The sequence below is a fragment of the Carcharodon carcharias genome, chromosome 2 (genome assembly GCF_017639515.1).
Source record: "Carcharodon carcharias isolate sCarCar2 chromosome 2, sCarCar2.pri, whole genome shotgun sequence".
In the NCBI taxonomy this organism is placed as follows: Eukaryota; Metazoa; Chordata; class Chondrichthyes; order Lamniformes; family Lamnidae; genus Carcharodon; species Carcharodon carcharias.
Genome location: NC_054468.1, coordinates 19,852,828 through 19,878,452, shown reverse-complemented (window position 1 = coordinate 19,878,452; position 25,625 = coordinate 19,852,828). Strand labels below are relative to the sequence as shown.

General features: G+C 39.5%; 1 protein-coding gene across 2 annotated transcripts in view; it reads left to right on the top strand.

The window, feature by feature from the left end:
* rnf13 (ring finger protein 13) overlaps window positions 1–25,625 on the top strand; it is a 249,562-nt gene that overhangs the window by 74,505 nt on the left and 149,432 nt on the right. The gene's annotated exons all lie outside the window — the stretch shown is intronic.

Here is a 25,625-nt window from a genome sequence, read left to right as displayed (position 1 = left end):
ATCCGCAAACATTCACTACCTCCACCACTGACACACAGTAGCAGCAGTGTGTACCATGTAGGAGATGCAATGCAGGAATTCAGTAAGGCTCCTTCAGCAGCATCTTCCAAATCCATGACCATGACCACTACCACCTAAAAGGACAAGGGCAGCCAATAGATGGGAACGCCAGCACCAGTTCCCTTCCAAGTCACTCACCATCCTGACTTGGAACTATATCGCTGTTCCTTCACTGTCGCTGGGTCAAAATCCTGGAACTCCTTCACTAACAGCACTGTGGATGTACCTACACCACATGGGCTGCAGCAGCTCAAGAAGGCAGCTCACCACCACCACTTCAAGGGCAATTAGGTATGGGCAATAAATGCTGGCCCACAAAGCGAAGCCAGTATCCCATGAATGAATAAAAAATCCCTAGCCTATCCAGTCTTTCCTCATGGCTGTAATTTTCAAGCCTTGGCAATGTGCTTGTAAAACTCCTCTGTGATCTCTCCAGAGCAATTACATCGTCCTTGTAATGTGGCGACCAGAACTGTACAAGAAATTCCAGCTGTGGCCTAAACAGTGTTTTACATGTGAGTTCCATTGTTACATCCCTGCTTTTGTATTTTATACCTCATCCAATAAAGGAAAGCATTCCATATGCTTTTTTTAACCATCTTATCCACCTGTCCAGCACTTTCAGGGACCTGTGGACATACACTCCAAGGGGTGTCACTTCCTCAACCCCTCTCTATATCCTCCTGTTTATTGAGTATTCCTTTGCTTTGTTTGCCCTACCCAAATTCATGACCTCACGCTTTTCCAGACTGAATTCCATTTGCCACTTTTCTGTCCACTCAGCCAAACCATTGATATCATTCTGAAGACAAAAGTTATCCTCTTCACTAACAGCTGCATGGCCAATTTTTGTCGTCTGCAAATTTCCCAATCATGCCTCCCATATTTCAGTGAAAATCATTAATATGTACAACAAACAGCAAAGGCCCCAACACTGTGGGATGCCACTGGAAACGGTATTCCATTTGCAAAAGCATCTATCGGCCATTAGCCTTTGTTTCCTGTCGCTGAGCCAATTTTGGATTCACCTCATCACATTCCCCTGTATTCCATGGGCTTTTACTTTACCGGCCAGCCTGTCATATGGGGTCTTGTCAAGTGCCTTACTAAAATCCATGTAAAATCCATGGGGAGCAAATTCAGAAATCTGGAATGCAAAGGGACTTGGAAGTCCTAGTCCAGGATTCTCTTAAGGTTAACTTGCAGGTTGAGTCGGTAGTTAGGAAGGCAAATGGAATGTTAGCAGTTATTTCAAGAGGATTAGAATATAAAAGCAGGGATGTGCTGCTGAGGCTTTATAAGGCTCTGGTCAGACCACATTTAGAATATTGTGAGCAATTTTGGGACCCGTATCTCAGGAAGGATGTGCTGGCCCTGGAGAGAGTCCAGAGGAGGTTCACGAGAATGATCCCTGGAATGAAAGGCTTAACATATGAGGAATGTTTGAGGACTCTGGGTCTATACTTGATGGAGTTTAGAAGGATGAGGGGGGGAAACTTACAGAATACTGAAAGGTCTGGATAGTGTGGACGTGGGGAAGATGTTTCCATTAGTAGGAGAGACTGGGACCCAAGGGCACAGCCTCAGAGTAAAGGGAAGAACTATTAGAACAGAGATGAGGAGAAACTTCTTTAGCCAGAGAGTGGTGAATCTATGGAATTCATTGCCACAGAAGGCTGTGGAGGCCAGGTCCTTGAGTGTATTTAAGACCGAGATAGATAGGTTCTTGATTGGTATGGGGATCAAAGGTTACGGGGAGAAGGCGGGAGAATGGGTTTGAGAAATTAATCAGCCATGATTGAATGGCAGGGCAGACTCAATGGGCCGAATGGCTTAATTTCTGCTCCTATATCTTATGGACATAGGTCTAAACAATATCCACGGCACTACCCTCATCAATTCTCCTTGTTACTTTTTCAAAAAATTCTTCTATTAAGTTAGTAAGACATGATCTTCCCCTCATAAAACCACGTTGACTATCCCTGATCAATCCACAACTTCCCGCGCTAAATGTCGCGTGTCGTCAATGAGGTTCGTGTTGGTTCAGGTTGTGCCAGCTCAGATCAGGGACTTCCTGCACTAAATTTCAGTGAGGTTCAAAAAAAGTGTGGTTTTTGGATGTTTGGCTTTCAGGTTTAAGGATATTCGACCTGTAATGTGACTAGCACCATCATGAATGTACTAAATCCTCAATGTTGCGAGACTAGCAGAAAAGTGGCTTAATTGGCCCTTAGCTCAAGCTTATCTAGCTGACCATTTTGAAATGCTTTATGTTCTTTTAGACATTTTATGAATGAAGTATGTTTTTGCAAAATAAAGCTTATCTAGCTGGTTGCTCTTATGCAGATAATGTTGAATTTTTGCAGCTAGAATTCCTTTCCCTAATTTGAATGTGCTACTGACGTGTGAAAGACTGAGCCAGAGAACTTGGCTTGCAGCCTGGAAGTGATGAAATCTGGCACAGCTGCTCTCTCTTTAATAAAAAAAAGGAGGCTAAATGTTCACCATGGCATATGTGGCAACATTGCGATCCAGAATAGTTGGAGGTCCTATTACCAGAGCTGTACCAAAGGAAAATGGCCTTATTTGAGTAGAAAAAATAATATTTTAACAAGTTGTGTAGAGTTAGGTTACAGACTGAATCATTGCCCCAGTGCCTGGTAACTGGCTGCAAATGAAGAAATTTTCTCTTATCTGGGGAAAGGTAAAAGTAACACTGCTTTTCACCCCTTTTACACGTTTCCTGTGGATCCATTGCTTATTGGAAACTCTTGCCATCAGAAGAACTGGTTCAAGTATTGTCCAGCAATTCAGCTATTGCACATGCTTTGTTGTGCCTGCGCACTTAGTGCACCTGGGGTTACTAGTTAAGGAAGGCGAAGCAGATACTGAGGCTTCCAGCTGAGGATCTCTGGTGTTAGGTGGTTAGGAACCTTGAAGCAAAGGTTAAACCTGGGCGTGTTAGAGCTAAAGCTAACATTCTTTCTTGATGGGGAAAAATGTAAATACTGTGAAGCGGCACATAATGACTCTGTGGGCAGATACCAATTTGAGTGCAAACCCATCATGTAAGACTTCAGGGTGGTATTGCAGCCCTTATGCTGAAATACGTACCTTTTTAAAAATTCTTTCATGGGGTATGGGCATCACTCACTTGGTCATCATTTATTACCCTTCCCTAATTGCCCTACAGAAGGTGGTGGTGAGCCACATTCTTGAACCACTGCAGTCCAAGTGGTGTAGCTACGTCTGAAGTGATGTTGGGAAGAGAGTTCCAAGATTTTTACCCAGAGACAGTGAAGTAACAGCGATATACTTCCAAGTCAGGATGGTGTGTGATTTGGTGGGGAGCTTGCTTGTGGTGGTCTTGCCATGCATCTGCCACCCTTGTCCTTCTCGGTGGTAGAGGTCATGGGCTTGGAAGGTGCTGTCAAAGGAGCCTTAGTGAGTTATTGCAGTGCATCTTGTAGAGGGTACACACTGCTGCCATTGTGTGATGGTGGTGGAGTGATAAATGTTTACGATGATGGATGAGATGCCAATCAAGTGGGCTGCTTTGACCTGGATGGTGGCAAGCCTCAAGTAGTGTTGGAGCTACATTCATCAGACCAGTGGAGAGTATTCCATCACACTCCTGACTTGAGCCTCGTAGATGGCAGACGTGCTTGGGGTGTCAGGAGGCAAGTTACTTGCCACAGAATTCCCAGCCTCTGACCTCTTGTAGCCTAGTTTATTTATATGGCTGGTCCAGTTCAGTTCAGTTTATGGTCAATAATAACTCCCAGGATGTTGATAGAGGGGGATTTAACGATAGTAATGCCATCTCTGGCACCCGCACCTGGATGAACCCTGTACCTGGATGAACCCTGTATCTCAGTGAAAGCTCTGCATCCTTTCTAAATTGTCATCTCTCTACCAGCAGTATTGTCACTCGTAAATGTAGCATTTGTCATTTGATACATGGGTGTAGCATAGAATGACTAATATTGCATGTGACCCCTGGCATTGCTTGGAAGCTTCATGCTGTTGTAACCTTCACTTTTACATGGAGTCATCCCTGTACTGGTTGCTAAGTATAGTTCATTTAGTATATGTTACAGATATGTGAATGCCTACCTTATGAAGCAAAGGCAGTAAAGATAAATCCCCCCTGACATTTCCAGGTGTATGTGGAGGGGCCTTTAAGTGTGCAAAAGAGGTAGTGGCCAATGTAGACAAAGCACCTTTGCTGTTGTTGAAACTTCATTTGTCCTTGAAGAGCTCTTCTTTATGTAAATTTATACGCCCAAAGTAGTATCCATACTCTTCACATTCCATGGTTCAAGTTAACTGCTAACAGCATCTAAAAATAATAGAACAAGTGTCTAAAGGAAGAAAGGTACAACATCCAGCTATGTGAACTATTTCATTGAATGAAATGTACACAAAAATGTTGAAAAAGTAACTCTAAAAGCAACTGAAACTGATTTCTTTTTAAAGAATGAAAGATTCTCATTTATTTTATGCCTCTCATGAAGTCTCGAAGCCCTTTACAGGCAATGAAATGAGGTCATTATTGTAATGTGGGAAATGCAGTGGCCAATTTGTGCACAGCAAGCTCCCACTAACAGCAAGGTGATAACCAAATCATCTGTCTTTTTGTATGATGTTGATCAAAGGATAAATATTGGTCAAGACAATGGGGATAAATCCTCTGCTCTTTTTGAAATGGAATCTTTTATATCCATCTGAGAGGGCAGATGGAGCCTCAGTTTAATGTCTCATCCAAAAGACAGCACGTCTGACAGTGCAGTACTCATTCAGAATTTCCCTGGAGTGTCAGCCTTAATATTTGTACTCAAGTCCTGTAGTGCGATTTGTGACTGAGGAGGTAAGAGTGCTACCAACTGAGCTACAGATGACATGGCAAAGAAGCCCACTTGGGCAGGCCAGATTCCAAAATTTCCCACGGCTCCATGTTGCAGACAGGGATGAGAGAGACCTAAAACCCTAATTCCCTTTCCTGTCTGTAATCAGTGTACTTTGGAAATGGAAGATGTGTATGTTGCTGTTTTAAGGTCAATTTGAGTAACCAGCAGCAAGCTTTCATGGGTTTAAATAAAGAGGATTACTTATTCCTGCATTTTCCCCAAAAGTCTTAACACTGTCATTCACATGGCACACACGCGCATATGCACTCAAGCAAAAAATACAATTAAAGAGAATAATGCACTTTTACATGTCGTAAACAAAAGAATAGTTTATAATTCATGTGTTTGACTCATCATAGGGAAGATAATGCATTGCAGCCCTGGTGAAGAAAGCATTTCACTCCTGAAGGGTAGTCTAGGTGAATTCAGTAGCTGGAGTCATATGTCAGAATTGTTGCAGGATTCCTTCAGAGATTTTCAGCAGGTCATGAAGTTAGTTACTTGTAGTCTTCTTCCCAGGAGGTCTGATTTTTGTATAGGTGGGCTTGAAAAGACTGGGAGACCTTATGATGTTGCTGTTGCAGTTTTAAGGCTAGCATGTCGCTGCCTTTGCTGCTGCTGCTTGCTGTGTGGTTTGCAGACCAACAGGCCTGGTTCTTGGGGTAATAGAATTTATTATTTGAAGACAGTTTCGGTTAGGTGACCATGCAATCAATACTTATGTTGTCCACCCAGGATGATTTAAAGTTAGAAGCCAATGCTATACAATGAATGGCAGCTATTCACACCTACATGTGATTTGACTGGTTTCTCTACCGCTCTCATTTGTTAAGTTTCAAGCTTAGAGACAATAAGTCTAGGAACCTATATGTTTTGAGTTTTGGTTAAGTCCACAAATAATAGGAGACATGAATTCCACAAATGGCTTCATCTTGGTATGTGCATGCAAGGGAGGGCCTTTACCCATGGTCATTTAATTAGGAACTTTCTGGAGACTTGAGATACTCCTGAGTGCATGCAGAAATTGCAAAAGTCACTTAGCAGCCTTTTAATGTCTTTTTTTTAGAAAATAAAGACAATTACAGAAAATTCTAAACTGAAAACAGTTTTGTTTAAAGTACAAGTATGACATGCTTTTACTTAGCTTGACACTTCATTATACATGTTGGCATATCTGCCCCTAAATTCATGAAATTTGGAGTGTAACAGCATTGTATTAATATCCATATTCAAATGAGACTTGTACCTGTCTGTAATCCAGCTTCATTGTATCTCCAAAGATAGAGCACTGCAAAATGTGGAGCATAATGAATCAAATGCATAACATTGCATGGTGATTGTTATGCTCTGACACCAGTAAGTCACCATTTTCAGCATGAAGCCTAATGAACATTACCCTTGTATATTTGGGAGAAAATATCTTTAACTTGCACTTTTTAGAAAAACTGGTTTAAGTTAAGAACTTAAAAGTCAAGAGGACTGAAGCACGTTAGTGCTGGTTAGCAAGTAGAGCATAGAAATAGAGCAAGGAGTAGGGGAGAGATGTTTGGAAATGGGGGTTGAATAGTCAAGATAAAAAGTTAGAACCTCGGTGGAAAGATGGGTGGAGATGGTGAATTGGAGAGGACAGAGGTGGTGATAGTTTTAAATTATTTAAATAGTGTCTGGAGAAGAAGCTTTGGATGGTGTCCGAGTGTTGAGGTGAAGAAGACTAAGTTGAAAGGTCAAGAGGAATTGAAGGAGTATTTTAGGAGGAGAATACATCTAGTGAAGGGGAAATGGAAAAGATTATTGTGGAGTATGAACTGTAGTAAGATGTGGACAGCGAGTGGTGAGAGGGCAAGATAGATAGTGAGGCAGCCAATTTGATATTCTTGATGCAGAAGATAGAAATTTATAAGCTTCTAGAAACAAACACCAGAGGGGCAATTAATTTCAGAATTAAGAATGCTTGAAACTGAACTAACATCTTCCCTAGGTATTTAATCAGATATCACCTAATTCATCATTCTTAATACATGGAGGGCTGATTGCTCAAGTGGCACTTGACATGAGTAGTCTGAACCAAATGTAACTGTCATTTTGTTTCCTTCCAAACAATTTAGCAAAATACCTTAGTGCAATTTCATTGTTTTCATAGTAACTTTTCTTTCAGTTATGTGAAAAGGGAAGGATTGTAAATGAAGTCAGACCATGTCCTGGGAGTGCTTCTCAATATTGGAGTTTTATTTCAAAAGCAGGAAAATGAATTATTCTGTACAAGTCATAGTAAGTGTGTATGCATGCAGGATGTCCATGAGTGATTACAGATTGCTGTGTGTGCAGGTAGAGTGAAGATCAGGCCCCTCCCGGTACTGTCAAGGTCCTTATCTCTCTGAAGTTTTTATTGATTGCCACCCAGTTTTGAAAGATCTAAGAACTTAAATGACTTGCGTCAGGCCATCTCATATTTTCACGTACATCAAATTTGTTTTAAACTGACGACATTTGCATTAAAATTATTTAGATTTACGATATTGTCACTCAGAGGACTACATACATTATTACTATGACATACCTCAAGTAAACCAGGGGAAGAATGTGGTACAATACAGTTTTATTTATGCGTAATACATGATACATTTGCCTTATAACTGTGCAACAATGGATACTAATAATTGCTTGTGTAGAAATGAGCCCTATCAGATATGTGCAGTGCTCTCTGCAGAAGCCATATAATGCACCTTTAAACATAGGAACAGGAGTAGACCATTCAACTTGTTTAAGCCTGTTCTGTCATTCAGTCAGATCATTATTGATCTGTATCCCATGTCCATCCATCCACTTTTGCTTATTATTCTTTTATACACATGTCAAAGCTTTTCCTCTTGCACTCATCAAGATATTCAACATGTCTTTTTTAGGGATACTCAAGTTCTGTACTACCAAACTACCATTCTTTTAAAGTCTTGGCCAACAAAAAAAAACCTATGGACCTTGAATTCAAAATTGTCAGTTGAGTTGGCATCTGTTTTTGAAGGAAGAGTGTTCCACATTTCCACCACCCTTACTGTGAAGAAATGTGTTCCAGTTTCTCTTTTGGATGGTCTGGCTCTGATTTCAATGCTATAACCCCTTCCCTAGACTCCATCTTAAGCAGGAAAGGTTTCTCTCTCTACCCTATTAATTTCTTTCAAAACCTTGAAAGTCTTATTCAAATCACTCCTTAACCTTTCATATTCCATGGAAAACAAACCTAGTTGTTATCTTTTCTCATAATCTAACCCTTAGAGCCCCGGTAACATTCTGGTGAATCTGCTCCGCCCACCTTCCAAAGCCAATATATCCCTTTTAAGGTGCGGTGCCAAGAAGCATGCACAATATTCTTGATGTGGACCAACCAGGATCAAAACTTCCTGCCCTTTCTATTCTAGCCTTCTAAATTATATTAAAGGCTAACAATCCATTAGGCTTTTTGATTATTTATGTATATTTTACTGATTTTGTACAAGGATCCTAAATTTCTGAACTTCCCTGTTCCTAGCCTTTCACCATTTAAGTAATCACTTCAATCCTTTTTAGCCCAACGTAAATGGCTATTTGCACTGAAATCTATCTGCTACAGTGTATTTCACTCACTAACTATCCATGTCTTGTTGTAATTCAGTGTTCTTGTCCATTATTTACTATGCCACCAATCTTTATGTCATTGGTAGACTGGATATATGGTACTCTATTGTGTTATCTATGTCATTAATAAGTCTAATGAACAGTTGAGGATCCTGCACAGATCCCTGTGGAACATCATTCCTTCAAATCTGAGTACATGCCCTACTACTGCCTGACCAGGTCAGTAATTTCAATTTCAGGAGCTTTAATTTTCATGAGCAGAGAATTGATCTGAGTAATATTTGAATGGTGAAAAGCAGGGAACAATAAAGGACCAAGGAGATGTAGGGGTCTGTGTACACAGATCATTAGTAGTCAGGTACAGTTGAATTTTAAATTATCCTAATGTGATATTTTTGATTTATTCTCTTTGAGAAGCAACCCTAGTGGGTCTTTACAGACTAAAAGTCTCTGATTTGATACCTGGCCTTTGTCAAGTTAAAAGCAAAATACTGCGGATGCTAGAAATCTAGAACAAAAACAAAAATACCTGGATAAACTCAGCAAGTCTGACAGCATCTGCTAATAGGGATGCAGTTGACGTTTCGAGTCCGTATGACCCTTCATTAGAACTAAGACATATAGAAATGAGATGAAATATAAGCTGGTAAAGGGTGGGTGGGACAGGTAGAACTCGACAGGGGGCCAGTAATAGGTGGAGGCCAAGAAGACACTGCCAAAGATGTCATAGACAAAAGGACAATGGGGGTCAGGTTAATATATTTTCAGCTGATACACTGTAGGGGAGCTACAATTGATTTTAGTGTCATAAGAACATTAGGAACACGAATAGGCTTGTTCAGCTCCTTGGTCCCACTCCACTTTCCTGCCTTTGCTTCATAGCTCTGATATTGTTAACTGACAATAACCGATCAAAGTCTTGAAAACTCCAATGTTGTGCCAGGAAGGGAAAAGTCATCCAGAATTTAGGAAATGCAAAAGCACAGATGATGTGTCAGCATTCTGTTATGTTCCATTGTAATGCTTCAGTTAAATTGGCAGAATTGTCAGTGAAAATAACCATGTGAATTTACTATAAAACTATTAGTGTATGTGGAACTGAATCTCAGCATTAGTCTCTATCTTCCATAGAGGCTTTGGTGTGGGGTGGAAGTAAGAGAGCAGGGAGCAAAATAGAAAGTAAAATGTGCTCTTAACAATTGCTTGTTTTAAAAACTTGTGTGGAGATGTCTTTGTTATGATTAATTCTTGTGCAAATTCACATGCTTGTAATGTAAAGAAGCAGTTGTCATGTAAAACTACTTCAACTATTCAGTGACATGAATGAAGGGGGAAGCAGGACTTTTTTTTTCTCTTTCAATTTCTTCGTGGGATGTGGGCATTGTTGGAAAGACCAGCATTTGTTGCCCACCCCCAAGGCCAGTGCAGCCACTAGGCAAACTAAGTGGTCGACTAGGCCGGTAAAATTTGGTGGGGTGGGTGGTAGTTGCCGCAAAAAATGCCAGCTTTTTTTAAAAATCAGAACTGAAAACCTGCTGGAAACCCACAAAGACCTCTGAAGGTTACCTCTGGGGGGCAGTCAGAGAAGTTCATTCTTTTTTTAAAAATCTGGCCAATCATGAAGCTGCCCAAAGTTTCTGGCAGTTGCTGAGAGTGGGAACCGACTGAAGATTGTGAATGGAGGGGCAGCAGGTGTGGGAAAGACAGAGCTTCTCCTCCAATCAGTTTCTGTCTTCCTAGGTTCATTGTGTTGTGGTTGTGTTCGAAGGAGTTGCCTGCTGTGTCACAGCTTCTTATGAACACACAGCACTTGAGTATGTTGGAAAAGATGAATAAATGCAAGGAGGGGTCAGGTTTGCAGTTACATGTTAGCAGCTTGGAGGAGGCTAAAACCGAGCCACAGGGAGGAAAAAAGAAACTTCCCAAGGGAAATGATTTTCCTTGGGGTCAATGAATAACCAATAGATCGGCAGCGATTAGCATACCACACCGGCATGGTTAGAAAAAGTGGAAGAGAGAGAATTGGAGTGGCACAGAATTGCAAGCAAAGAAGGACCCTGCACAAAAGTAAGAGACAGGCATATGCTTACGCACATGGACCAAACAGACAGAGGGTGAGACACGCACAGATAGTGAGACACACAGATCACATGCAAGAGTGAAGGAGACACTGGAAACAATAGAGAGAGAGAACGCAAAAAGATTGCTAGAATCAAGAGAGCGACACACAAAGGGAGAAACAGCCAAACAGAGACAGAGCGAGCATGATAGATAGAGGGAAGAAAAGATATAGGACAAATCCACAAAGGCAGAACAAGAAATCTCAAGTGTAAAATGAATATTTCTGTAAAGACATTCTGATTCCTTCATTAATGGATCCTTAGAATGTTACTTAAGAACATTAGAATTGTGCTTGAAAATATACTAAAGCTGGGAAACAATGGCAGGAGGAGTTTACTTTGTCTGATTTGCATCTTCCTGTTTCCCCTCACCTGGGTGTCAGCGAACCTCCGCCCAGTCACACAGGTAAAATTAGTTCAAATTAATATTTGGTTCATAATATCTGAATGTCACTATTTAAATTTTACTTCAAATAAGCATTGTTTTACAGTTCATGCAAATGAAACTTTTTCATACATTGGATCAAAATTTATTAGAAAATGTAAGTATAAAAAATTTAATGTAAAAGATATTTTGTTTAAAAGTTGTTTGTCTGTTGATGAAACGACATAAGTAAACAACAGTCTTCAGCAGACATGGGTAGTGGGTGATGCCGGTTAATCAAAAATATCGGTTATGTAAGAGTTCCACATTGGCAACCAACCATAAAAGTCCTGGGTGACTTGGTGATGTGGGTGTTGAGGTCTCGTGAGAGGTGTGGGAGTGCGTGAATCTAATGGGCAAGCAGAGCAAGCATGATGCTGCAGAAGAGCGGGAGGCTGAGACCGGAGCAAGGGCAGGCTGCAGATAACAACTACCCATCAGTTTAACAATTTTTAGCGGTTGTGTGAGAGTGGGACTAACTGGGAACAAGTGTTCGTGCCATTTTACTGTATTAATTTTCAAAAGTTAATTGTGGAGGGAAGCAGATGGGTGCAAGGTGAAGGTTCGCCCAGGGTGACTAATACTCTTGCATCAGTCCTGCCCATCCCTAATCATTCTTGAATTGAGTGGCTTGCTAGGCCATTTCAGAGGACAATTAAGTATCAAGCACATTGCTGAGAGTCTGGAGTCATATGTAGGCCAGACCAGGTATTGTTGGAAGATTGTCCTTCTTTAAGGACATTAGTGAACTAGATGGTTTTATAACAATCAGTGGTAGTTGTCATGGTCACCATTGCTGAAACTAGTTTTATATTCCAGATTTATTAATTGAATTAAAATTCCACGAGTTGCCATGGTGAAATTTGAACCCAAGTTCCCAGAGCATTTCTGTGGGCCTCTGGATTACTAGTAACATTACCATCACACCACTGTCTCCGCATGATCATCATTAGCAAATTATTAAAGCTTCTTTGCACAGTGGATGCAAACTTAGATTTGTTGATGAATGCATCTGGCTTTGAGTTGAATTGCATAACTTAGCCACAAAAGACATTTCTCCATTAAATTTAGTATTTTAATACCAAATTAAACATTGCCATTTTGTGTTCAGAATAATATATTGAGTTATTTAGTAAGTACAGGTATCGGACCCCTTATCCGGCACCCCTAAATCTGGAAGGACCTGTAAACCTTCGGAGATGGCGCCCTGGGTAGCAATTTGAATAAAACCCTTTTATTCTTTATTTTTCATACTTTGTATTATAAGTACATGCTAGGCCTAGGACCCTAAATCCGTAAAATCCCTAAATCCAGCACACATCTGGTCCCGAGCTTCCTGGATACGGGGTTCAGAACCTGTATTCTAATTTCAATCCTTTGTTCATCTACCTCACTGTATTTGCTGGACCATAATTCATATTTTGTCTTCTGCAGTGCAACCTGGTGTGGACCAATGACTTAAGGAACCAGCATTAAAAAAAAACACTAATGGCAGCCAATTCTGTGTGGACTAGTATTCTAGAGACCCAGGGTAATGCTCTGGGGACCCAGGTTTGGATCCCACCATGGCAGATGGTGAAATTTGAATTTTAAAAAAATCTAGAATTGAAAGTCTGATGATTGCTGAAACCATTGCCGGTTGCTATAAAAACCCATTTGGCTCACAAATGTCTTTTAGAGAAGGAAATCTGCCATCCTTACCTGGCCTGGCCTACATGTGACTCCAGACCCACAGCAATGTGGTTGGTTCTTAAAAGGCCCTCTGAACAAGGGTAATTGGGGATGGGCAATAAATGCTGGCCTAGCCAGCGATGCCCACATCTCATGAATGACAAAAAAAACTTTTCTTTCGTTATAAGCCTTAACCACATGGTGAGCAAAAATTTCTTAAAAATGGATTTATGTTCATTTTTTAGTTATATAAAATGAGAACCTCCATTGCAGCAGTCAATGTCATTGCTGTAATGACAGTGATATGTTCAGAAAGAAGTTCTGGATATATATTGCCTTTTTAAATGTTTGAGATTAATTTGCGACTGGGAAAATGAAACTTTCCTGCATCTCTGACCAATTGTGTGGGTAACTTTGTTTAAGACCAATTTTAAGATTCAATGTGGTCTGGAACTAGCTAATTTTTTTGTGGTTGTGTTTGAGGGATAAATATTGGTCAAAACATCGGGATACTTCTCCTGCAGTTCTTTGGTGCTTATGGGATCTTCCACACCCACCTGAGCGAGTAGGTGGCTTTGGTTGCTGTCTCATTTGAAGATGACACCTCTGACACTGCAGCACTCCCTCATCACTGCCCTGAAGTACTTGGCTGGATTATGTGCTGACGTCTCTGGAATGGTGGCTGAGCCCATGACTTTCTGACTTAGCTTTTTAACAAATAGAAAGCTCTCATGCTAACATGTATTCAAAGATCCAAATTAGGAGCAAGAGTAGGCCACTTGAGCCTGCTCAGGAAAAAGGAAATACACAAAAAATTAATTCTGGAGGTGTTTAAGTAATTTTAATTACAAGTCAGACTTCTGTGTCCGAAAGTTATAATAATTCTCAAATGTTATTGGAATTTATTGTAAAACAGAGTAATAGTGGAATGTGTCTGTGCATGAGTGAGACTTAATTGAATTAGATAAAAAAAACTGCGGATGCTGGAAATCCAAAACAAAAACAGAAACAAATACCTGGAAAAACTCAGCAGGTCTGGCAGCATCGGCGGAGAAGAGCACAGTTGACGTTTCGAGTCCTCATGACCCTTCAACAGAACCCTTCTGTTGAAGGGTCATGAGGACTCGAAATGTCAACTATGCTCTTCTCCGCCGATGCTGCCAGACCTGCTGAGTTTTTCCAGGTATTTCTGTTAATTGAATTAGAGGTAGCTAGTTTGGGTACTTTGATGTAAGAAGAGAGGTTAGGTTTGAAAGTAGGTTAATTAGGTAAACATGAGGACGTTTAGAAACATAGGTGTCGAGGGAACATTTGTATTTTTAAATAAACCAGACTAGATTGTTTTCAAAGGAGGGGTGAAATGTGTCACCTAGCTAGGTGAGGTTTAGAAACAGTGTTATTATTTTTCTCAAAGATTACTGGTAAAACTTGGTGCTATGCGAGGTTTTTCTTATCAGGAAGGTAAAGCCCAAAGACATAGTGAAACAATGGGTATTTGCATTCAAAGAGGAAAATATGTATAAAGGAGGCATTTTAAGATCTTACAAGTGTGAAAAGCCTTCAGTATCTATGCCTCAAGCTGCTGTCTTCAAAGGACTGAAGTTAAGAAAACTCACTTTGAATTTGACTTGTTCAGGGTATCATGTTTCTTTGCCTGGGTCATTTAAAAATCTGTGTGTGTTCCTGTTGCCCTAACGAAAGTTTAACTGGGAGTTAAATTGATTAGGGGAATTTAGAAGTTATAGTAATTTGTAGATCTGTGTGTATTTAAAAATCATTTCTCTTTTTATTGTTTAATCTAATTTTGTAAAACCTATAAGACTTGGTCTTATTACTACTGAATTCAAGGCACACATCTTGAAATTTATACAAACTGCAAAACAAGTTGTTTCAAGTTTCCCTTTGGGATTTGAGCAACTTGGCATTTACCATCGACTGTCATAACATCTGTGATTAGATACAGGTGTTTAATGAATTACAAATAATGTGTTGGAAATGTGTAATTAAAAGTCCATTGTTGAGGTAAAGATTCTGAAAGGTGAGATTTTGAATTGTTTTAAACTGTATACCTTTAGCATTCCACTATTTGAGCATTATAATTAAAGATAAAGGTTCCACCCAAATAATCTTCGTATTGAAAACCCCTACAGCAAAAAATCGAAATTAATGTATTGAATCATGGTTAATCATGAAGAATGGTTAAAGGAGGAAGGAGTCCGTTTGGCCTGTCATGTCCATGCCGGCTCTCAGGAAAAACTACTCAGCTAGTCCCATTCCCCTGCCTTTTCCACATAGCCCCACAATACTTTTTCTCCAGATAATTATCCAGATCCCTTTTGAAACTTCTTAATTCAGAATAAAGTGGAAGTTTGGTCCCAACAGTGCCATTGGTGGTTGAACTGCTCACTTGATATTGTGGTCAGGGTGAAAATGGGATAAAGAGATTCAAACAGGTGGTGATTGGAAAGGTGGATGTGAAGCTAGGTAGCAGTGATGCATTTGAATACCTATTGGAAATCACTAGTGAGTGACTCCTCAGTGCAGGACAGACAACTGGTTCAGCCTTTGGAAAGCTACAAAAGGATTTTAAAGTTAAATATGAATCTTAATTGTATGATTTGATGTTTATTGCTTAACATTAGTCTCTTATAGTAGACTTCTGTTGGTCTTTTGTTTTAATGGTGGCAATCACCTTGTATTGCAGATCAGCCAATTATGTTATACAGTAATATTCCCTTTTTAAGAATAGCTAACTTAAATCCAACTGTGTGTGTATGATTGGCTCCCTCACGTTGTTGGGTAGATTTAATGCCTCCCCATCCTAGACATTTGTCTCATCTACCATCACTGGTTAGACAAAAATCTTCAAAGGGAGAGAATTAAGAGCATTGTCCCCTCCTATTTTGATGGGATATGGTTCAACTGGTGACTTCCTCTACAGTTTATCTAAGTGCCCTTTACCTGCATTTGAGTCTAATTGTTGCAAGTCATCAGACCTTGATTATAGGAGGCTTCACAGTCAAAACTGATGCTGTTCTTGTACTTGTTCCAGCAGGAGTTGCTGGAGAGCATTCAAGAATCTGAGACTTGGTTGTTGCTTTCTTCTCTGAAGTTCAGGATACTTGGTTTCAGGAATTCTGGATTGAACTCCTGTGGCTCAGATGCCTTTATCCATTGAGCCATCAGGGAGCTATAAAGAGTGTTTAAAGTTGGTTCTGATTTTTGTTGACATAAATACTGAAGACGGTACTCTCTGTTTAACATTTAGTGAAACTGTGATTATAATTCAGTTGACTTCCTAACAGTGAAAGCTGTGAACTGAATCATATCAACTGCTTATTTGGATCTGTACCAAAGCATGTGCTAGGTAGGGTTGGATTACAGGTTGAAGAATTGGCTTTCAAATTTAAGGTACAGTTTGGGAAACACTGGAGGACTATTTACATGAGCTGTGATTGAATGACACCACAGTAGAACAGGGTTTTAATCTCTCAGAAGATGATGTGAAGATTTGAATCTTTGTCATGATAAACTTCAGGGAAGGTGGAGTTGGGGCAGTGATGAGGGAAAATGCTACACCAAACTAACTTGAATACCTAATACCAGTGAGAAAATGGCCTGTGCTCACCATTATCAAGGACAGCTTTCTTATTTTAAAAAAATCCATTTCCTTCCTGATATTTAGAAACAATCTTACCAAACTCTCTGTGGATGTGCACTTTTGTGTATTCTCTGGTCACTTTGTGTCATAAATCTGCATTTGTAAAAAATAACTAATGAATCATATCCCAGTATAGTTTGGATGCTTGGTAGGGAGGAGAAAGAAATGCTTATACTGATCCCAAGATTTGGCACTAGTTGCAATATGCTCCTAATGGTTAACTTTACATTTTTTATCTGCAATACAGAATAGAAATCAGATTGCCTAAACATGTGAAGTGTGGCCTATTTACTCAGTCCAACGAATTCTTCATATGACCATTACAAAATACATATATCTCAAAGAACAAACAGCAGAAGTGATGTCTCAGTGGATAGATACAACACATGGTTTGTTATTGATTCATATAAAATGAGGACCCAGGATCAATCCCTTATTGTTGATGAGTTATTAATGCTAGTAATAAAGGGTCACTGCAGTTTGCTTTAGTTTCCATGGGCTAGAAAAGGGAAAATTAACCACTGTTGCTTGTTGTATTGCTCTTGCTCGGAAATGCTTAACAGCAATGGGGGAAAAAATGCTTGCATTTATCTGGTGCTTTTCATAACCATATGATATCTCAAAGTGCTTTACAGCTAATGAAGTACTGCTAGAAGTGTAGTCGCTGTTGCAATGTAGGAAAATGTGGCAGCTAATTTGTGCACAGCAAGCTCTCACAAACTGCATTGTGATAAAGACCAGATAACCTGTTTCTGTGATATTGATTGAGAGACAGTACAACTTCTCTACTCTTGAAAATAGTGCCATGGCATCTTTTCCCTCCAGCTGAGAAGGCAGATGCAGCCTTTGTTTAACATCTCATCTGAAAGACAGCACCTATGATAGTATAACAGTCCCTCAGAATTGCACTGGGGCATCGGCCTTGACTTTTGTGCTCAAGTTGCGAAGTGGGGCTTGAACACCCACAATCTTCTGACTCGGAGGTGACAGTGTTAATAACTGAGCCATGGCTGGGCAACTTGCATTTATGTAGCATCTTTTAATATAGCAAAGCATCCCATATGTTTGAATGGATGTCTGATGGACATGATTGTTGTTAGCTGTGATGTATGCACAATTTGAATGGCCTGCACTTGAATCTCGCACTTGAAGTATGGTCAGTTGACAAAGTGCTGGAGAGCTTCCTTATCAAGTCACAAATGAAATCGTATGTGACTGTGACCAATTTGTACTTTCCCTCCTGATGTTTCTCAACCTGTCTGCAGCCTTTGACATAATTAAGCACACCATCTGCATTTAATGTTTCTCCTCCGTTTTCCAGCTGGGTGCCCTCATCCTCATCTGGTTCAATTCCAGTCTATTCAGTAGTTGTCTTAGAATATCCTGCCCTGGCGTCTCTCCTGCTGCACCGTTATCTTTGGAGCCCAACAAGGATTTATTCTTGACCTAGCCCTTCTATTTATCATCTACATTTTGTGCTTCAGTGGCATCATCCAAAATCACACCAGATTCCTTATGTTTGCTGTCTATACCCAGGTCTACCTCATCACCACTTCTCACCACCGCTTTGTTGCTTCTAATTCATTTTGCTGCAAGCCTGATATAGTTTTGGATAAGCAAACGTTTCCACCAATTAAATATTGGGAAGACTAAAGCCATTGACTTTGGCCCTTCCCACAAACTCCAGTCGCTACCTGATTCCTCCTCCTTGGCCACTAACTGAGATGAAACCAGATGTTTTGCAAACTTGGCATTCTATTTGAACCTGAACATCCAAACCCATATCCTTCTCTTCATCACCAAGACTGTCTATTTCCATTTTTGTAATGTTGACTGTTGCTGTCCCTACCCTTTTGTCAGCTTACCTACTAAAACTGATGCCTTTGTTACCTCCTAGATTCTATTATTCCAATGCTCTCCTGACCCGTTTCCCAGCGTATACTCTTCATAAACTTGAGCTCATCCAAAACTCTGCTAGCCTTATTCAAACAGACATCAAGTTCTCTTCATCCTTGACTCCCCATGCTGACTGACTTACATGGACTCCTGATCTGGGAATGCTTAAATTTTCATTCTGGATTTCAAATGTCCCATTGCCTCGCTCCTCCAGCTTTACAATCCACGGACCCACCAACTCTAGCCTCTTGCGCATCCCTGACTTTCATTGCTCCACCATTGATACCTTGGCAGCTAAAGACATAATTGCCAATCTCTGGAGTTGCCTCCCAAAACTACTTTGCCTTTCTCTTGTCTAAGTTGCTATATGTACATCTGACCAAGCCTTTGGACACCTGTCCTGATATCTTTACATTTGTCAAAGTATGTCTGATAATGCTCCTGTGAAGTGACTTGGGACATTTTATTGTTTAAGATGCTATAAAAACACATGTAGCATGTTGTTGCTAACCCAGTATTAGTAAGTTTGTTTTAGCATGTGGACAAAAAGAGTGAAAGCTGATATGAGAAGTGAGATTTCCCAAAAATGCTGCTAATCCCCTGTTGCACTAAGGAGTTTTGCTTTGAAAAAAGTTTCAAGATCATTGTGAACAAAGAAGTGTACTGTTGGTTTTAATATAATTACAGATTTCTGTTGCTTAACCACATGACAAGCTTGGATTCCAACTTTTAGACAAATAGTTTTGGGTTATTAAGTCTCAGTAAATAATTTTTGTAATTGAATCTGTGCAGAGCTTTCTAATATCTGACATCTTTTTCAACCAACTCTCCTCCTTTCAAGTGTCTAATCATTTAAAAAAATTTCTTATGATTTATACTTTTCCTTTCTTCTTTCATTCCCTCCCTTTGTAAGTTTTTCACTTAGATGGTTTGCCCCCTCTTGCTTGTGCATTACTCCCTCCTTTTATTTGTTGTATGTTCATGCTGTTTTTTTCTATCATGTCTCAAATTTTTGTGACATTTTTGGTTCAGCTCTGTAAATGCCTGCAATGATTACTTTTCCAGGTGTTCCAAAGTTGTAAAATCAATAACTAATATTTTTCTGTATCTCGCAAGTAAACCTGAAACCATGTAACATAGAAGTAAAGATTTTTAAAAAAAACACCAATTTTCTCCTTTTCTTTCTCAAACCTCAGTCCAGAGGAGTCTCAGTTTCCAGCTCTCCTTTGGTACCCCAGATAAGCTTTCTAATGGCTGCGTATCTGCAGCCTATTTTAATACTGGCGACATCACAACTGTACTTAATCCTGCCTTCACCTGCTGCCCATATGCACAGTGGAGCTCGCTTGATAGCAACCAAAAGCACGTGGCATGACCAGCTTTGGCTTTGCTAACCTTGGTGTGCCATGGTAAGTTATAGTACCCCTAGCACCGCCCCAACTGAGATCAGCTAGCTGACCACAGACTAAGGATCAAATCTAGACCTGCATGACTCAGCTACTCATGGAATAAATTCACTGAGCCCGAAAGGGAGTGTCTGTACAACCAGCAGCCCACAAAAATGCAGCATTCATTTTTTTTTAATCATTCTAAAGCACAGATTCATAGGCTTTCCTTCCTCTCCAAAAATATCTCTACAATGTCTTTTAATTTGTTTGTTTGCAATTATTGTATGTAAAAGGGTAATTTGAGTGGAATAAATACTTATTAAAAATTAATGATAAAACATTACGCTTCAATGTTTTAAATGATCCATGACTTGGTTCTGTATAGGGTATGCTAAACATTTGAAAATTCAGTTCAACATAGCAAAATTTAGCCATGGAAGCATAATGTACTGAAATAATTCTGTACTTGCTGAGTTTATACCTTGAGCAGAAATACTATGCTGAATAGTTTTCAAATTACAAAACCATCATTACTGCAATCTTTCAGTATTCGGAACATGCAATATTCCTATTGGTACTTGAGGCTATTTTGTAGCTCTTGTTCCTACAGTTAAAGGACACAAAAGTGGTGGATTTTGAAAATATATTCACAGTAAATTTTAAAAATTGTCTATTTTGCTAAAATACCAACCATTTCATTCATAAATAGATCATACTTCCTGCCAGCTGAGTGTGATGAGACTGGGCAATGGCATAAGCTCAGAAACAAACTGGACCTTCCCTGCAATAGATAAGAAACAAGGAAAAAAATATTGCTTTCCCTTTCTTCACCACCCCCCCCCACCCACTCCCAAACCCCCTTATCAAAAACAAGTGTTACTGTCATGAAGCTAATAATGTATAATAATATTATTGGAAGATATTTTCCTTTTAAAATAGAGGTTTAGTATGTGGGTGTGTCTTAATTGGATTAAAGCCAGCTGGTCTGGGTGCTTTGATGTGTACTAGTTTTGATATGTAAGAGAGATGGCGTGCACTTGGATTTTTTGAATAGAGCATTTAAGAAATGGAGTGAAAACTGATACCTATCAAGCAGATACCAAGCAATATGTTTATATTACTAATAAAATTGGTACTATGAAAGGGGTTTTATTGTTAGAAGAGGCTGGTGATACAATGAGAATTTACATTCGATGAGTGGTGCTAAGTATAACTTCAGTTTTGTGTGTGCAGGGCAGAGGCAATGTAAGATCAGCCTACCAAGGTGTCTGCAAGGAACCAAAGTGAAAGAAACCTCAATTTAAATTTGTACGGTGCAAATGCTTTGCCTGGTGGCTGGTTAAGTCTATGGGTTGTTGTTGTCTTAATGGAAATTAGTTTGGGAATGTGTTCAAAGTTATGATCGTAGTAATTTGTAGCCAAGTGTGTATATATTTTAACCTGTGTAAATTAATAAAATGTTTCATTTAGTTTAATGGAAAACCTCGAACTAGTGGTCTGATTCCTGAATTTAGAGGAATATAAACTCCTAAAACATAACACTTAAAATTATAGGTCACAACAATTGTTTAAAGTTTCCCTCTGGGCTTTTTAAATAACTCAGCTGTACCAACTGCAACCGCCATAACAGTTACTATGTGTTAGCCCATTCATTTATTGCATTATGTCAGTGGTAGGATGTGACATCATTGCTTCTCAATTTCCTTGCAATATAATTTCCTGATATGGTGGTAGGGATAAGGCCCTCCCTTTGGAAGAGAATATGAAGGATGCTGTGAAGCTCCTAGTGACTTTTTATATAAAGCCACAAAAGTCTGCAAGTGAACTGAGTATTAGGTCACTTTGTTCATGTATTGCAGATACTGCAAAAAAATTAAGAACTTCTGAAATAAATTAAATGCTGAATAGCTAACCACTGTGTATGGTGTTAGAGAAACCCAAAATAGAGGATAATAACTTGGAGAAAATAACTCGGATAGAGAATTGGTTAGGTGGTTAGATACAGAATATGGATAATGGCTACGTACTCAAGTTGACAGGACATGACTAATGTCCCCCAGGGATTTGTATTGGAAGAAACAATTTTTTGGGGCATAAAATTATGGCTAGCAATGCTGTCACCTCCTTCCTCCAAATAACTTTGGCTGACATATTGAAACTCTTGGATGATGTAGATTTTTGGCTAATGTTTAAGAAGTGGGCATTGACTTGTTTTGGGTTCGTGGATACTGTGCAGCTTTTGGAAGCCTGATTTTCTTTTTGGACTGCTGTGTTCTGGTGTATATGAAAGCACTCTATAAATCCCCTTCAGTTTCCTGAAATTTAAGCAGATGGGCAGGTTTATAAACCATGCTTGCCATGTGTTCCTGTTGCCATGTATTTCAATCTGTTCATTAGTAGATGCGTGGAAACTATTGAGGGTAGCTAACCTCCCATGCAAGTTTGTGTTGCATTTGTTTGTTTTGAATCTATATTTGCTATCTTAAAACTTTTGAAGTTTTTTGTCTATAATTATTGTAGTTGAAAAGGCACAAGTTAAAAAGTTTTGTAATCAAATGATCTGTACTGACTTTATGGTATTATTTAGCTTTTAATAAACATGATTTATAGTTTAAATCCTAAGCCTCCCTAATAAAAGGTATGTGAAGACTAGGTGACAACCAGAGGGCATGTGTTAATTTATTGAGTTAATAAGAGTATTGAATATGTGCTACATTACCAGATATTGTAGATATTAGATTACACCAGCTGATCAGAATGATGGTTTGCTTACATGAGCAGACCTCAATACTGAACACATGGGTTAAAACATGCTAAGAAATTAAAGATTCTCTCCACACTCCCAAGTAAGTGAAAATTTTGAATGCTTATTCTGTGCTTCAGCTAAATGTTTGAGTTCCAGGAGTAAAATGAAAATTGCCTCACCTAGTAGGCAGCAACAATCTACAACAATAACTTGCATTTATATAGTGCCTTTAATGTAGTAAAAAGTTTCAAGGTGCTTCACAGGAGCATTATCCAACAAAATTTCACAGAGCCATATAAGGGGATATTAGGACAAGTGACTAAAGGCTTGGTTAAAGAAAGTAGGATATAAGCAGTATCTAAATGAGAGAGAGATGAGGGATTTTATGGCTTAGGCCCTAGGCAACTGAAGGCACGGCCCCCAACGGTGGAAATCATGGATGTGCAAGAGGCCAGAATTGAAGGAGTGCAGAGATCGTGACGGCCCGAAGGGCTGGAGGAGGTTTCTAAGATGAAAAGGGACTTGGCAGGATTCGAAAATGAGGATGAGGATTTTATAATTGAGGTATTGTCAGACCAGAAGCCAATGTAGGTCAGTGAACACAGATGTGATAGGTGAATGGGATGTTATGCAAGTTCAAATACAGCAGCAGAGGTTTGGATGAACTCAGGTTTACGGAGCCTGTGAGATGTGACACTGATGAGGAGAGCTAATTTTGGGTTTAGTGTTTAGGGTGTCCTCGGGCTGGCATGGACAAGATGGCCTGAATGGCCTCCTGTGCTGTAACTTTTCTATGGTGCTGCCAGGATTTTTTAATATGTTGGTCAAAACCGTGTAAGAGCTAAAAGACGCATTGCATGTCAAGAAATAAATTATTATATGGCGCCAGCCCTGTGACTCAGTGATAACAATCTCATCCTTGTCTGAAAGTCATGGGTTCCCGCTCCATGAGAGAATTGAGCTTAAAATCTAGTTCGTGTTGCACTGCCAAGTGCTACCTTTCGAATTGCACAATATATCATTGTCCTTTCTGCCCTTTCAGATTGATGTAAAAATCCCATAGCCTTATTTCAAATAAGAGCAGGGCCTAGTGCCCTGGCCAATATTCTACAACCAACATCACTTAATGACCAAGTCAATCTTGTTTTTATCTCATTTCTACCCTCTGTAGGCTTGAGGTAATTTAAAACACTACTGCCCATGTCCTTCCTCTCAAGTCCTGTTCACCCATCACCCCTCTGCTTGCTGACTTATGTTGGCTCCCAGTCAAGCAACATATTGATTTTTAACATTGTCATCCTTGTTTTCAAGTCTCTATGACTTCACTCTTACTGCCTCATAACCCTCTGAAATATCTGCGGTCATCTAATTCTGACTCCTTCAGCATCCCTGATTTTAAGCCTAAGTTCTGGAACTGCCTCCTTTAAACCTGTCTCTTTCTCCACCTCTTTTTCCTCCTTTAATATGCACCTTAAAATCTACCTCTTTGACCAAACTTTTTGTCATCGGCCCAATATCTTGTGACTCAGTGTCAAACTTTGCTTTATAACACTCCTGTGTGTTGACTGTTTCATTATGTTAAAGGGCCAATATAAATATAATTTATTGCTCTCTCAATGGGACCTTGCTGTGCACACATTGGTTGCTGCATTTTCTACATTACAACAGAGGCTATATTTCAGAAGTGCTATAAAGTATTGGGCGTAAAGCATTTTTGGACATTGAGCTCATGAAAAGCATTGAAATTCTTGATTAGAGATGAAAGTGCTGCTGTTTGATTTTTCAGAACATGAGATTATAATTGACGTTTCTACAACACTGTTTGTACGTTGGCAAATAGCTCCCAAGATAATTTCCAATGGTGACACCACAACTGTTTAAACACTTGAGTCCCTCCTGTCATGTTCAGGCGTTGATGTGATATCTGAAGGGTTGAAATGTCTTTAAGTGCACAGATTGGTTATGGTCCCAGCACTCTGATATCTCCTTTCTCCAGTCACTCACCATGATTGGCAATCAAGCTTCATACTGTGCAGACCATTTGGAAAAGTAATTTAATTCTTCGAGTTTAGCTGAGTTCCAGTTCTTAATCAAAAAAATAAATACCACATTGGATATCTGTAAGCGTAACGCTACAACCAGGACTTTGTTGAATTTAAGAATGCTGCTTCAATTCTCACAGGCTAAAAGCTTTAAAATTGTATAGTTGTTGGTTTCATAGCATGCTTTTCTACTTTCAAAAGGTATAGGGTTGCCAGAGCACGTTCTTAAAATCTGTAGCAGTCAGAGTTAGGAAGAACTTTGCAGCAGAAGTTCTACACTTTGCTGCTTATAGGTAAATATTACAATCCAAATGTTTAACTGAAGCCTCACCTAAATTTTCTAAATTTAAGGGGTAAGGATAGGTGGCCTTGATTAAAGAATTATGTTGAAACAAGATTGTGATTGTAGAAGACTGTATCCTGATATCCATGCAAAACAGAAGATTAGATCCTTTAAAACTTATCCCTCTAAACCAACTTAATGACAGAGCATGAGCAGTTTGCAGATCACAAAGCGATTAATGAAAATTAATTGCACTGTTGAGGGATGACTTTGGTGGGTTCTCTTTGCGTATGGACAACAAGAACTTGTATTTTTATAGCATTTCTCGTAGAGAACAGCATCTATTTCACAAAAATGGGAGCAGAGGAAAAGGTGAGACAACATAGCATATTCCTTCTTGGATCTATCAGAGAAGATTTTTATGGAAGTTTTCAAAAGAATATGGGAGAATTTTAGGATGGAGTTCTGAAGCACAGGAGCTGAAAACAGCTGCCAATTTTTTTCTCTTGCAGGTTGTACAGTGCGTAATAGTAATGGTGTGTGGGTAGAGTCAAAAAATGAGTTATTCACCAAGAGGCACACAGCACTTGACAGATAATGAATTATTGGAATGAGAACAGAAACAAGTGAGGGGATGTTGAGTCGAATAAGACATGAGCCATTGGTCAATGATAGAGATAAGGCAAGGAAATGGTGCTGTTTGCTCTAACTGAAGTAAACAGCTTCTCCAGACACCACCAACACCCCCCCCCCGCCCCCCCCCCCAAGCCAATTTTTTTTTTATAAATTACAAAGCTAGGATTTTTCTCCTTATC